General features: G+C 46.1%; 1 protein-coding gene across 3 annotated transcripts in view; it reads left to right on the top strand.

The window, feature by feature from the left end:
* Positions 1-2,529: 2,529 nt before the first annotated feature.
* The window catches only part of LOC109906819 (somatostatin-2), a 42,983-nt gene continuing 32,502 nt past the window's right edge, over positions 2,530-13,010 (top strand). For 2 of the 3 annotated variants that reach the window (XM_031790328.1, XM_031790329.1), the window contains exon 1: positions 3,493-3,537. The gene's annotated coding sequence lies outside the window, so the exon portion shown is untranslated. Of the gene's footprint in view, positions 3,538-13,010 lie in introns of all 3 variants that reach the window. The other variant, XM_031790330.1, reaches the window with a different exon arrangement.

Genomic DNA, 13,010 nt, shown 5'->3' on the forward strand with positions numbered 1-13,010 from the left:
ATTTTCTATGGGGTTGAGATCTGGAGACTGGCTAGGCCACTCCAGGATCTTGAAATGCTTCTTACGAAGCCACTCCTTCGTTGCCCGGGCGGTGTGTTTGGGATCATTGTCATGCTGAAAGACCCAGCCACGTTTCATCTTCAATGCCCTTGCTGATGGAAGGAGCAAAATCAAAATCTCATGATACATGGCCCCATTCATTCTTTCCTTTACACGGATCAGTCGTCCTGGTCCCTTTGCAGAAAAACAGCCCCAAAGCATGATGTTTCCACCCCCATGCTTCACAGTATGTATGGTGTTCTTTGGATGCAACTCAGCATTCTTTGTCCTCCAAACACGACGAGTTGAGTTTTTACCAAAAAATATTTTGGTTTCATCTGAACATATGACATTCTCCCAATCTTCTTCTGGATCATCCAAATGCTCTCTAGCAAACTTCAGACGGGCCTGGACATGTACTGGCTTAAGCAGGGGGACACGTCTGGCACTGCAGGATTTGAGTCCCTGGCGGCGTAGTGTGTTACTGATGGTAGGCTTTGTTACTTTGGTCCCAGCTCTCTGCAGGTCATTCACTAGGTCCCCCCGTGTGGTTCTGGGATTTTTGCTCACCGTTCTTGTGATCATTTTGACCCCACGGGGTGAGATCTTGCGTGGAGCCCCAGATCGAGGGAGATTATCAGTGGTCTTGTATGTCTTCCATTTCCTAATAATTGCTCCCCCATTTGATTTCTTCAAACCAAGCTGCTTACCTATTTCAGATTCAGTCTTCCCAGCCTGGTGCAGGTCTACAATTTTGTTTCTGGTGTCCTTTGACAGCTCTTTGGTCTTGGCCATAGTGGAGTTTGGAGTGTGACTGTTTGAGGTTGTGGACAGGTGTCTTTTATACTGATAACAAGTTCAAACAACTGCCATTAATACAGGTAACGGGTGGAGGACAGAGGAGCCTCTTAAAGAAGAAGTTACAGGTCTGTAAGAGCCAGAAATCTTGCTTGTTTGTAGGTGACCAAATACTTATTTTCCACCATAATTTGCAAATAAATTCATAAAAAATCCTACAATGTGATTTTTGGGATTTTTGTTTCTCATTTTGTCTGTCATAGTTGAAGTGTACCTATGGTGAAAATTACAGGCCTCTCTCATCTTTTTAAGTGGGAGAACTTGCACAATTGGTGGCTGACTAAATACTTTTTTGCCCCACAGGCTCTGTTCAAGGAGCAGAAAAATCTGCGGGTAGCTTCAAAGTTCTAAAGGAAATGGGGAGGGAGCAGTTTTTTGTCAGGCCACTGTGCCAAGGTCAATAAGGCGACATGTATTAAAAGATCAATAATTTATTTCCATACATATACATATCTTATATTTTATATAAATTTTAATATAATCCAAGTTTTTCTCATAATAGTAGAAACAATTGTCATTAATCCCCCATGGACTGGTTCATAATAATGGACTATTTCACCCTTACAGAGTTCCTTTGCATTGTTTGATGCGATTTGATTGCAAACGTGACATTCATTGAAATTAAGCTGCAGCAATTAAGCATTTTCAGAGCAGGGCAGAGAAAATACAAAGAAAGAATTGTAAATGTTAACAGAAAAGTACCTAAGTTAACTAATTTCTTTAGTAAAAAGGTGCTGCCTATAATACTGCCACCATCATCGAGGCAGAGGCAGACGGCATATATGTGTCGCTGTCTGGCAAAAAAAAGAGTATGGCATGTAAATACTCTTTTTGCCCAGACAGCATCAGATACATGGTCTATATATAGTAAGACAGCTGTTTCGCTCGCTGGGATTGTCACGTTCAGACCTTAGTTCCTTTTTTATGTCTTTGTGTTAGGTTGGTCAGGGCGTGAGTTGGGGTGGGTAGTCTATGTTCTTTTTTCTATGTTGTTATATTTCTATGTGTTTGGCCTAGTATGGTTCTCAATCAGAGGCAGGTGTCGTTCGTTGTCTCTGATTGAGAATCATACTTAGGTAGCCTGTTTTCCCCATTTTGGTTGTGGGTGTTTAATTTCTGTTTAGTGTCTGGCAGAACTGTTTTGTTTTCTCTTCGTTGTTAATTTGTGTAGTGTTCAGTTTGTTCTATTAAAACATGACGAACACTTACCACGCTGCATATTGGTCCGATCCTTCTTACTCTTCCTCAGACGAAGAAGAGATTTGTTACAGGGATGCTTTCTCCGGTGAGATAGTTTCAGCTACTTGCAAATTGAAGGCAAGTTGCCGGGTGCACAGTGCAATTTTCGGATGCTGGAATTATTTTGGATGAACGTGCGAAGGTTACCTACTTTTTGAAGTGATTTGTATGACAATCAGATGAAAACATCATGACTGGTTATGTTCTTGCCACATTAAACTGTAATACATTTTTACAGTTAAATTACATGTCTTTATAATAAAAACCCACTTAAAAAATGGTGCACGCACAAGGGGAGGGAGGGGGCCTCAGACAGGCCTCTGCCTGGAGCCTCTAAATCACTAAGTCCGCCCCTGCTCCCTCCACCCAGCCCCCTACCACCCCTGCTCCATTTGTGTTGCATGCCGTCAGAAACCCAAACAACCCTTGTGGACAGTGTCTATTTCATCTCCCCACATATCTCTTTCCCTCTTCCTGCACAGACAATCTCATTCATTAGGAACACGCAACAGTCAGTCAACAAAGGGAGATTCTGTTACATTGGGAAACAAGGAAAAACAAGGCAAATCAAACCAGCAGCTCTAACTTGATATAAGATTATCATGCATTCTTGTTGTGTCTGACCTACCTCAGAAAGGTACTCACCTGAGATAAGAATGTCTGGGATATGACATGTTTCAGGTCGACATGGCATCCTGAGCATGGCAGATCAGAACTGCTGAGGTTTCTGGGTGGGTTTGTACGTACAACTTGTTGTGAGAATATTATTGACTCAATGTGAGTGTTCAAGATGTCGAATATAGGATTATTTCACAATATAGGATCATTATTGCAAAGTTATTGGTTAAATGCCTCTCCAGGCATAATGAAGATTGGCTGTTCTTTACAGAGCTGTGTATAGTCAGCTCAAACACACACACAATGACTTGCAGGCCAAGTAGTGGAAGACAATTGACAGAATATTATACAGTATGCAAAGCTGTGGGGACTTGGGGTGTGAGCTGTGGGGACTCGGGATACCATAGAATGACGTGTTTGGCGAGGAATGCTTTGCATTTCTGTCTGCTCAATAGGTCTGTTGTAGATACTTGTTAAAGGATGTGTGAGAGGATTTTCTAAAATACAGAGTAAACAGACTAGCCATCAGTGTAACCAGCACACTTCCAAACACGTTAAAGGCTTTAGCACTTCCAGTGATATTTAAAAGTCTTCTCCACTGGGAAAAATACATTTAACTAAGTCAACGTCATCTGTATGTTACATTAGTGTTTTACCCAGAGGGCTGCCATTCCATGTTAAATTCAGGACAACTTAGTGAGTTGGGTGTGTGAAACTGACTGTTCTGCTTGTCCCCAGGCATGTAGCTGTCACTGTAACTGTGATGGAGTTAAAGGCAGTAAGGTAAGTGGCGTAACACCATCCATCCACCATCTAAATATGTGTTTTACTATATTTTATTTATTAACCCTACTCCAGAAAGAGAGCCCCTTGCACCCTAATTAACTAATTACCTTGTTGTGTGGGTGGGGCGGGGGAGTGTGGGATTCATCGGTGGGACTCCAGTGGGAGTCATCGGGTCAGTTGCTGGACTGATGCCATTAGTGTCATTGTAAGGGTTGACAGTCCCCCACAAAGCGGAAGGTGTATCATCGGAAGCAGAGTATACTCTGCGCATCGATGTTTTTCTTGCTGAGACGGCCGCAGTGCTTGCGGAAGTGTCCAAAGGGCAAGAGAAGTTAATCTCAACTACCGTATTGCACGACTGCAAGGAGGAGGGAAGTTGCTCATTCACAGAGACGGCTGGCTCGAAATCATGAAAATAATTTTCAATCAGATTGGCTGATGGAATGTGTCGAGATATCGTAATATCTCCTTGGATTAGATTCTGCCCCAAGAGGTTTCTAAACGTCTTTTTCCCAGGGGGTGCTTTCGACAGATACCCCTCGTGAATGACTGCGTTGCAGTTAGCGTTAGGGGAGGACAGTGTGGTCGGTGGAGAAGGCACTGTAGCCTGTTGTTTTTCCAATCCATCAATGGGAGTAACCGATCCATCAATTCTGCTCCAAGTAGCAGGGTACAGTTTCGAGGCTGGTAACATACACAGGGTGGACGAGCGATACGTCCTTGAAGTGTAGTTTCAGCATGACTCCCAATCTGAGAGGCGAGGTAGTCTGAATGACGCCTCGAAGTGTAGTGTCGCATCGTTCCACTTTTAACCAGTTGGCTTCAAAGCTCTTTTGAGATCATTGAACAATGTTTGAGAGATGAGTGATATTGTCGCACCCGAATCAATTAGCACATGACAAGTTAAGCAGTCCTCCAGGACTGTCTCCAGGTATGGTCGTTTCGATTCGTGTTTAGTGGACATATTCCCCACAAAGTGGAGTGGTCATTCGCAACGACGTGATGTGTCAATTCTGTTCAAGGTGGAAGCAGATCGACTTTTCATATTTTGAGTGGGCTTGGCTTTAACTCTTTTTTTTTGGGGGGGGGGGGTTTGACCTTTTTCTTCGCAACCTTTGTATCAGAGTCTATAGACAAAGCCTTTGGGCTTGTTTCTTGATCAAGCAGGCCCTGGATAGGGTCTCGAGCGGGAGAGATTTGAATTTTAACGTCCTTGCTATGTGTGTTAATTCCTGCGGACCTGGTGTCCGGTAATTCCCCGTCTAGTCCTTGTGACTTATCTTTTACCCTTTTCTCAAATGTTTCTCGCTTTAGTTCTTCACGTAGTGGAGCTTCTGGAGAACATTGGTCTACGTTTTGATCATCTTTCAACCCTTTGTTACCCTTGTGCTCTGACACTTTGTGTGGGTTGGGTGCAGGAACGTAGTGAACAGGTCGATTATAGCGGTATTCGTTTTGATGGCTACGTACTTTACAGTTATTTCGACCGCGGAGGATATTGGAATCATGGTTTCGTGGTAGAAACTGTTGTTCTGCGTCATCTCTCAACGCTCCAATACCTGATAATGCACCCTCTAACTGGAGTGAGTGCTCCTGGTCAAACTTCAAAACCGAGTGGTCAGGGCTCTTAGAGTTGCGAGCTTTTGATGCCTCTAAAGCTGTGCTTGCAAGTAGAGGTCGCCCGATTATGATTTTTCAACGCCGATACCGATGCCTATGCCGATTATTGGAGGACCAAAAAAGCCGATCCCGATTAATCAGATGGTTTTTTTTTGTTTTTTTTTATGTATTTGTAATAATGACAATTACAACAATACTGAATGAACACTTATTTTAACTTAATATAATACATCAATAAAATCAATTTAGCCTCAAGTAAAAAATGAAACATGTTCAATTTGGTTTAAATAATGCAAAAACAAAGTGTTGGCGAAGAAAGTAAAAGTGCAAAATGTGCTATGTAAGAAAGCTAACGTTTCAGTTCCTTGCTCAGAACATGAGAACATTTGAAAGCTGGTGGTTCCTTTTAACATGAGTCTTCAATATTCCCAGGTAAGAAGTTTTAGGTTGCAGTTATTATAGGAATTATAGGACTATTTCCCTCTATACCATTTGTATTTAATTAACCGTTGACTATTGGATGTTCTTATAGTCACTTTATTATTGCCAGTGTAACAGTATAGCTTCCGTCCCTCTCCTCGCTCCTCCCTGGGTTCGAACCAGCAACACAACGACAACAGCCACCACATCGAAGCAGCGTTACCCATGCAGAGCAAGGGAAACAACCACCCCAAGGCTCAGAGCGAGTGAAGTTTGAAACGCAATTAGCGCGCGCTAACTAGCCAGCCATTTCACTTTGGTTACACCAGCCCCATCTCGGGAGTTGATAGCTAACTAACTTGCAGTTGCTAGCTAATTTGTCTTATTTCGGTAGCTTGCTGTTCCTGGCGAATTTGTCCTGGGATATAAACATTGAGTTATTTGTATATCATGACACAAGGCGAGACCCAGATGCAGGTTGACCGGGGTGTCGGCGGTGGATGTCAGTGATGAGGGCTGGGTCCAGGATGCCTCTAGTGGGAACCCAGCACCGCTCCTCCGGGCCGTAACCCTCCCAGTCAACCAGGTACTGGAAACCCCTGCCCTGTGGTCAAACACCCAGGAGATGTTTTACTGTGTAGGCCGGATGACCATCAATGACACAGGGAGGGGAGGCAGAAGACAAAGAACAGTTAGACACAGGCTTAATCTTAGACAAATGGAAGGTAGGGTAAATACGGAGGGTACGGGGTAACACAAGACTCTGGAGATGAGAAAAGGACCAATGAAACGAGGGGACAGTTTGCGGGACTCTACCCGAAGGGGCAGGTCCCGTGTGGACAGCCATACCCTCTGCCCAATGCGGTAGCAGGGAGCTGGGGTCCGGCGATGGTCCACTTGTCGACGATACCTGGAGTTGGTCATGAGAACAGCCCCCCTGGCTCTTCTACAGGTACGTCGACAGCGACAGACAAATATATGGGCCGAGGATACGCTGACCTCCTGTTCTTGTTCCGGGAAGGGTGTTCCGGGCATACTCCACCCAAACCAGTTGTCGTCTCCAGGTTGTGGGATTGGTTGAGACCAGGCATCTCAGGGTGGTTTCCAGGTCTTGGTTGGCTCGCAGACGGACGGACGGCCCCAGTGGCCAGACACTTCTCTGTACTCCTCCATAGATTTGGTCTCTGGTCTGGACAGAGAATACAACTGACTCCGAGGTGGTGTAGTGCCTGGGAGAAGATCAATGGCACAGTCATAAGGACAGTATGGGGGGAGGGAAGTAGCACGTGCCTTACTGTAGACCTCCAGGAGGTCATGGTGCTCAGTGGGAATGGCAGAGACATCCACAGTCTTGCTAACGTCCTGAGGAAGACAACATGGGAAAGGCTGTGCTGCTTGAAGGCAGTGGGAATGACAAAAAGGACTCCAACCCAGGATGGAGCTTGTGGTCCAGTCAATCACAGGATTGTGTTTTTGTAGCCAGGAAAATTCCAAAACGACTGGAACATGGGGAGATGCAATGAGGAGGAACTGTATGGTCTCACTGTGGTTACCAGAAACCCGTAATTGAATGGGCACAGAACTATGGGTTACTTCCCCTATAGAGCAGCCCATGGGCACAGAGAGAGGCTGAGTGGGAATACCAAGCTCCAAAGCTATCGTGGCATCCATAAGACATTCATCAGCCCCAGAGTCAATGAGCACTCGGAGAGACTTGGATTGGTCTTCCCACAGCAGCACAAGCACAACAAAGGGTGTGCGGGTGATGAGAATTAGGTATCTCCCAGTCTGATTCACCATAGTACTGGTACCCACTAGAGACAAGGGTTTCCTAATAGGACAGGTAGCTATAAAATGTCTTGCTTTTCCACAGTACTGACAACAGTTACCGTTCATCCTCTGTGAGGACAACCTAGCTCTTCCCAACTGCATTGGCCCAGGAGTATCCAACTCACCTATCATAGATTCACGAGACGGCTCGGGTGGCTTCGAATCCTCTCAGAAAAGCTGCCTTTGGAAACTTCCTGATTCCCTCAAAGGTGAATGAGCCATAGCGGGTGCACGAGTGTGCCCGAGACCAGACCTCCTCTCACTCCTATGTTCCCTTAGTTGTCCATTGATTTTGATGGTTAAGGCGATAAGGGAGTCGAGGTCCACCGGTAATTCCCGAGAGCTAGCTCATCCTTTACATCCTCAGATAATCTGTGCAGGAAAGTATCGAAAGAGACTCCGGATTCCAGGCACTCTCGGCGGCCAATGGGCGAAAATCAACAGCGTAGCCTACCACAGTACGGGAGTTTTGACTTAAATCAAGCAGTTTACTGGCCGCCTTTCTCCCAGATACCGGAGATTCAAATACCGTTCTCATCTCTGCCATAATTTTACCTGAAATGCAGAATTCACCAAGCGTTGGATTGTTCACCCACTAATAGGGAACGTGAGCTGGGTTTAGACCGTCGTGAGACAGGTTAGTTTTACCCTACTGATGATGTGTTGTTGGAATAGTAATCCTCTACTCCGACAATTAATCCACACACATAAAGGTCAACCGAATAGTTTTTAAGTCATCTCTCCTCCTTCCAGGCTTTTTCTTCTTTGGACTTTATATGGCGATTGGCATCTAACTTTCATAGTTACCATGATGATCGACCGAACTCGGTTCATCTTTCTTTGGGTATCTGCTTCTATAAACCAATGAGGAGATGGGAGAGGCAGGACTTGCACCGCATTCAGCGTCACAATGTATTGGTAACACCAATACATGGACATAACAACAGCTCTTTTATGCCATGTCATGTCATACAATGACTAAGCCCATGAATTTTGTTTGACCGGGTGACCAAAGGTATATTACTATGGCCCTGAGTTTTTCCATGTTAGGTCACATGGTCAGGAAAAAGGCATTATTCCTAGCTATCGACCTATTATCCTTTTTAGTAGATTTTTTATTTATTTTTTATTTATTTTTATTTCACCTTTATTTAACCAGGTAGGCTAGTTGAGAACAAGTTCTCATTTGCAACTGCGACCTGGCCAAGATAAAGCATAGCAGTGTGAGCAGACAACAAAGAGTTACACATGGAGTAAACAATTAACAAGTCAATAACACAGTAGAAACCAAAGGGGGAGTCTATATACAATGTGTGCAAAAGGCATGAGGAGGTAGGCATATAATTACAATTTTGCAGATTAACACTGGAGTGATGAATGATCAGATGGTCATGTACAGGTAGAGATATTGGTGTGCAAAAGAGCAGAAAAGTAAATAAATAAAAACAGTATGGGGATGAGGTAGGTGAGAAAGGGTGGGCTATTTACCAATAGACTATGTACAGCTGCAGCGATCGGTTAGCCGCTCAGATAGCTGATGTTTGAAGTTGGTGAGGGAGATAAAAGTCTCCAACTTCAGCGATTTTTGCAATTCGTTCCAGTCACAGGCAGCAGAGTACTGGAACGAAAGGCGGCCAAATGAGGTGTTGGCTTTAGGGATGATCAGTGAGATACACCTGCTGGAGCGCGTGCTACGGATGGGTGTTGCCATCGTGACCAGTGAGCTGAGATAAGGCGGAGCTTTACCTAGCATGGACTTGTAGATGACCTGGAGCCAGTGGGTCTGGCGACGAATATGTAGCGAGGGCCAGCCGACTAGAGCATACAAGTCGCAGTGGTGGGTGGTATAAGGTGCTTTAGTGACGAAACGGATGGCACTGTGATAGACTGCATCCAGTTTGCTGAGTAGAGTGTTGGAAGCCATTTTGTAGATGACATCGCCGAAGTCGAGGATCGGTAGGATAGTCAGTTTTACTAGGGTAAGCTTGGCGGCGTGAGTGAAGGAGGCTTTGTTGCGGAATAGAAAGCCGACTCTTGATTTGATTTTCGATTGGAGATGTTTGATATGAGTCTGGAAGGAGAGTTTGCAGTCTAGCCAGACACCTAGGTACTTATAGACGTCCACATATTCTAGGTCGGAACCATCCAGGGTGGTGATGCTAGTCGGGCATGCGGGTGCAGGCAGCGACCGGTTGAAAAGCATGCATTTGGTTTTACTAGCGTTTAAGAGCAGTTGGAGGCCACGGAAGGAGTGTTGTATGGCATTGAAGCTTGTTTGGAGGTTAGATAGCACAGTGTCCAAAGACGGGCCGAAGGTATATAGAATGGTGTCGTCTGCGTAGAGGTGGATCAGGGAATCGCCCGCAGCAAGAGCAACATCATTGATATACACAGAGAAAAGAGTCGGCCCGAGAATTGAACCCTGTGGCACCCCCATAGAGACTGCCAGAGGACCAGACAGCATGCCCTCCGATTTGACGCACTGAACTCTGTCTGCAAAGTAATTGGTGAACCAGGCAAGGCAGTCATCCGAAAAACCGAGGCTCCTGAGTCTGCCGATAAGAATATGGTGATTGACAGAGTCGAAAGCCTTGGCAAGGTCGATGAAGACGGCTGCACAGTACTGTCTTTTATCGATGGCGGTTATGATATCGTTGAGTACCTTGAGTGTGGCTGAGGTGCACCCATGACCGGCTCGGAAACCAGATTGCACAGCGGAGAAGGTGCGGTGGGATTCGAGATGGTCAGTGACCTGTTTGTTGACTTGGCTTTCGAAGACCTTAGATAGGCAGGGCAGGATGGATATAGGTCTGTAACAGTTTGGGTCCAGGGTGTCTCCCCCTTTGAAGAGGGGGATGACTGCGGCAGCTTTCCAATCCTTGGGGATCTCAGACGATATGAAAGAGAGGTTGAACAGGCTGGTAATAGGGGTTGCGACAATGGTGGCAGATAGTTTCAGAAATAGAGGGTCCAGATTGTCAAGCCCAGCTGATTTGTACGGGTCCAGGTTTTGCAGCTCTTTCAGAACATCTGCTATCTGGATTTGGTTAAAGGAGAACCTGGAGAGGCTTGGGCGAGGAGCTGCGGGGGGGGCGGAGCTATTGGCCGAGGTTGAAGTAGCCAGGCGGAAGGCATGGCCAGCCGTTGAGTAATGCTTATTGAAGTTTTCGATAATCATGGATTTATCAGTGGTGACCGTGTTACCTAGCCTCAGTGCAGTGGGCAGCTGGGAGGAGGTGCTCTTGTTCTCCATGGACTTCACGGTGTCCCAGAACTTTTTGGAGTTGGAGCTACAGGATGCAAACTTCTGCCTGAAGAAGCTGGCCTTAGCTTTCCTGACTGACTGCGTGTATTGGTTCCGGACTTCCCTGAACAGTTGCATATCACGGGGACTATTCGATGCTATTGCAGTCCGCCACAGGATGTTTTTGTGCTGGTCGAGGGCAGTCAGGTCTGGGGTGAACCTGTTCTTAGTTCTGCATTTTTTGAACGGAGCATGCTTATCTAAAATGGTGAGGAAGTTACTTTTAAAGAATGACCAGGCATCCTCAACTGACGGGATGAGGTCGATGTCCTTCCAGGATACCCGGGCCAGGTCGATTAGAAAGGCCTGCTCACAGAAGTGTTTTAGGGGGGAGCGTTTGACAGTGATGAGGGGTGGTCGTTTGACTGCGGCTCCGTAGCGGATACAGGCAATGAGGCAGTGATCGCTGAGATCCTGGTTGAAGACAGCGGAGGTGTATTTGGAGGTCCAGTTGGTCAGGATGACGTCTATGAGGGTGCCCTTGTTTACAGAGTTAGGGTTGTACCTGGTGGGTTCCTTGATGATTTGTGTGAGATTGAGGGCATCTAGCTTAGATTGTAGGACTGGTGAGGTGTTAAGCATATCCCAGTTTAGGTCACCTAACAGAACAAACTCTGAAGCTAGATGGGGGGCGATCAATTCACAAATGGTGTCCAGGGCACAGCTGGTAGCTGAGGGGGGTCGGTAGCAGGCGGCAACCGTGAGAGACTTATTTCTGGAGAGAGTAATTTTCAAAATTAGTAGTTCGAACTGTTTGGGTATGGACCTGGAAAGTATGACATTACTTTGCAGGCTATCTCTGCAGTAAACTGCAACTCCGCCCCCTTTGGCAGTTCTATCTTGACGGAAGATGTTATAGTTGGGTATGGAAATCTGAATTTTTGGTGGCCTTCCTGAGCCAGGATTCAGACACAGCAAGGACATCAGGGTTAGCAGAGTGTGCTAAAGCAGTGAGTAAAACAAACTTAGGGAGGAGGCTTCTGATGTTGACATGCATGAAACCAAGGCTTTTTCGATCACAGAAGTCAACAAATGAGGGTGCCTGGGGACATGCAAGGCCTGGGTTTACCTCCACATCACCCGCGGAACAGAGAAGGAGTAGTATGAGATTGCGGCTAAAGGCTATCTAAAATGGTCGCATAGAGCGTTGGGGACAGAGAATAAGAGGAGCAGGTTTCTGGGCATGGTAGAATATATTCAGGGCATAATGCGCAGACAGGGGTATGGTGGGGTGCGGGTACAGCGGAGGTAAGCCCAGGCACTGGGTGATGATGAGGGAGGTTGTATCTCTGGACATGCTGGTAGTAATGGGTGAGGTCACCGCATGTGTGGGAGGTGGGACAAAGGAGTTATCAGGGGTGTGAAGAGTGGAACTAGGGGCTCCATTGTGAACTAAAACAATGATAACTCACCTGAACAACAGTATACAAGGCATATTGACATTTGAGAGAGACATACAGCGAGGCATACAGTAATCACAGGTGTTGAATTGGGAAAGCTAGCTAAAACAGTAGGTGAGACAACAGCTAATCAGCTAGCACAACAACAGCAGGTAAAATGGCGTAGACTAGGCAACGGGGCCAACAGATAGAACAAACAAGCAGAATGGAGTACCGTGATTAATGGACAGTCCAGCGTGCATCAGCTATGTAGCCAAGAGATCAGTGTCCAGGGGGCAGTGGTGGATGGGGCAGGGAAGCTGGCCTGGCGAGTGTTATCCAGGTAAAAAAAAAAACTAACAATGACTAAATAGCTTGTAGCTAGTTAGCTGGTTAGTTTCTGGAGGTTCTTGAGTGTGTTCTAAAAATAAATAAAAAATAATAGCGATTCCGTATCACATTGGGTGAGGCAGGTTTCCGGAAGGTATAAACAAATTAAAAGTCAAAAGAGATAGAAAGTAAATATGGGTCCGGTGAGCGTTTGAGACGCGGCGATTCAGGCGGTTAGCAGGCCTGTGCTAACAAGCTAACAGTTTGTAGGCCCGGGCTAGACAAGGTAGCAGTTAGCGGGCCGGAGCTGGACAAGCTAGCAGTTAGCAGGCCGAATTAGCAAGCAGGGAGATAGCGAGGGCTAGAGAGTTAGCCTTTGGGGGACGTCGCGATGGGGTGAGTCTGTTTATTCCTCTTCATGCGATGACATCGGTAGACCGGTCGTGGGCCCGGGTATTGTAGCTCAGGAGTAGCACAGGTGCTACGGCCGGGCTAGCTTCAAGCTAAGTGGGTGGAAACGCTAGCCAGGAGTAATCCGAGGTTGCGGTTTAGCTAGATAGCTAGTTGCTGAAAAATCCAGCTGAAAG

Source organism: Oncorhynchus kisutch, linkage group LG15 (genome assembly GCF_002021735.2).
Source record: "Oncorhynchus kisutch isolate 150728-3 linkage group LG15, Okis_V2, whole genome shotgun sequence".
NCBI lineage: Eukaryota > Metazoa > Chordata > Actinopteri > Salmoniformes > Salmonidae > Oncorhynchus > Oncorhynchus kisutch.